This window comes from Neodiprion fabricii, unplaced genomic scaffold (assembly GCF_021155785.1).
Source record: "Neodiprion fabricii isolate iyNeoFabr1 unplaced genomic scaffold, iyNeoFabr1.1 ptg000067l, whole genome shotgun sequence".
Lineage (NCBI taxonomy): Eukaryota > Metazoa > Arthropoda > Insecta > Hymenoptera > Diprionidae > Neodiprion > Neodiprion fabricii.
The window spans coordinates 45,001-47,500 of NW_025791609.1; the positions used below are offsets into that span (position 1 = coordinate 45,001).

Sequence of the window (2,500 nt, forward strand, 5' to 3'; positions counted from 1 at the left end):
CACAGTTATCCAAGTAAATGTGTGTACGATCTAAGAAACCATAACTGATTTAATGAGCCATTCGCGGTTTCACCTTAATTTGGCTTGCACTGAGACATGCATGGCTTAATCTTTGAGACAAGCATATGACTACTGGCAGGATCAACCAGGGAGCTTCGATACAAAATCTCGGCTCGGACGTGCGCCACCCATCGCCGACCGGGTCTCGTAGCCCGGTCGGCCGCGCGTCTACTGTGTGTTTCGGGACTGCACGCAGGCAGCCCCGGTTCCGTGTGCCGCCACCTCGACACTCGGCTTATAAGCGTTCGAACGATCTCCCGTACCCGTCGGCTAGATTGAAAGCGTCTGGGATACGTTGTTATAACGTCTCTGGTCTTTGAGTGTACGCTCGGAAAGAAGCGAGTTGACGCGTGCGTTGGAGCGTTCAGCCTTCCGTGTTTCACGGAGAGCCGAACTTCTTGGTACCGCGTCAAGGGCCATTCGGTCTGAGACACCGACCCGCGGTAATGCAGTGACGATAGATGAAACAACGCGAGTCGCGTAGTTTCTTTGGTACGAGGCACGGAACGGTCCGCGAACGCCCGCTCCTGGTCTACGCCGACGTACGTATCGTGCTCGAGCACGTACCGGTACGGCGTAGCAGGCGGACGACGGGAGACCGGCCCGACCGACTCGCTCCTCTTACTAGTAGGAGCCTGGCCGCTAGGACGTCGGCGCCGGTACGGTGGTAGCACGGTCGGCTTACGGGGCGAAACCTCCGCGGGCTATCGAAAAAATTTTGAACTCCGGGAACTTTGTCGAAATTAACCGAGGCTCATTTGACGATGTTCCGACAGGCTCCCGGCCCGGATCGACTCCGGGACGCCGCGCATCGCCTTTCGGTCGACTCGGACCGAAATTTTTACAAGTCCCGTCGGCCCGTATCGACTCCGGGACGCCGCGCATCGCCTTTCGGTCGACTCGGACCGTAATTTTTACAAGTCCCGTCGGCCCGTATCGACTCCGGGACGCCGCGCATCGCCTTTCGGTCGACTCGGACCGTAATTTTTACAAGTCCCGTCGGCCCGTATCGACTCCGGGACGCCGCGCATCGCCTTTCGGTCGACTCGGACCGAAATTTTTACAAGTCCCGTCGGCCCGTATCGACTCCGGGACGCCGCGCATCGCCTTTCGGTCGACTCGGACCGAAATTCTCACAAGTCCCGTCGGCCCGTATCGACTCCGGGACGCCGCGCATCGCCTTTCGGTCGACTCGGACCGAAATTCTTACAAGTCCCGTCGGCCCGTATCGACTCCGGGACGCCGCGCATCGCCTCTCGGTCGACTCGGACCGAAATTTTCACAAGTCCCGTCGGCCCGTATCGACTCCGGGACGCCGCGCATCGCCTTTCGGTCGACTCGGACCGTAATTTTTACAAGTCCCGTCGGCCCGTATCGACTCCGGGACGCCGCGCATCGCCTTTCGGTCGACTCGGACCGTAATTTTTACAAGTCCCGTCGGCCCGTATCGACTCCGGGACGCCGCGCATCGCCTTTCGGTCGACTCGGACCGTAATTTTTACAAGTCCCGTCGGCCCGTATCGACTCCGGGACGCCGCGCATCGCCTTTCGGTCGACTCGGACCGAAATTTTTACAAGTCCCGTCGGCCCGTATCGACTCCGGGACGCCGCGCATCGCCTCTCGGTCGACTCGGACCGAAATTTTCACAAGTCCCGTCGGCCCGTATCGACTCCGGGACGCCGCGCATCGCCTCTCGGTCGACTCGGAACGAAACTTCATCGAGTCCCGTCGGCCCGTATAGACTCCGGGACGCCGCGCATCGCCTTTCGCTCGTCTCGAACCGAAATTTTCACAAGTCCCGTCGGCCCGTATCGACTCCGGGACGCCGCGCATCGCCTCTCGGTCGACTCGGAACGAAATTTTCACAAGTCCCGTCGGCCCGTATCGACTCCGGGACGCCGCGCATCGCCTTTCGCTCGTCTCGAACCGAAATTTTCACAAGTCCCGTCGGCCCGTATAGACTCCGGGACGCCGCGCATCGCCCTTCGCTCGTCTCGAACCGAAATTTTCACAAGTCCCGTCGGCCCGTATCGACTCCGGGACGCCGCGCATCGCCTCTCGGTCGACTCGGAACGAAACTTCATCGAGTCCCGTCGGCCCGTATAGACTCCGGGACGCCGCGCATCGCCTCTCGGTCGACTCGGACCGAAATTTTCACAAGTCCCGTCGGCCCGTATCGACTCCGGGACGCCGCGCATCGCCTCTCGGTCGACTCGGAACGAAACTTCATCGAGTCCCGTCGGCCCGTATAGACTCCGGGACGCCGCGCATCGCCTTTCGCTCGTCTCGAACCGAAATTTTCACAAGTCCCGTCGGCCCGTATCGACTCCGGGACGCCGCGCATCGCCTCTCGGTCGACTCGGAACGAAATTTTCACAAGTCCCGTCGGCCCGTATCGACTCCGGGACGCCGCGCATCGCCTTTCGCTCGTCTCGAACC

General features: G+C 60.8%; 1 non-coding gene across 1 annotated transcript in view; it reads right to left on the bottom strand.

Annotated features, from left to right (window-relative positions):
* LOC124187451 overlaps positions 1-152 on the bottom strand; it is a 1,913-nt gene extending 1,761 nt beyond the window's left edge. The window contains exon 1 of the ribosomal RNA XR_006871976.1: positions 1-152. This exon is cut by the window's left edge and continues 1,761 nt beyond it. This is a non-coding gene — a ribosomal RNA (small subunit ribosomal RNA).
* Between the last annotated feature and the right edge of the window lie 2,348 nt (positions 153-2,500).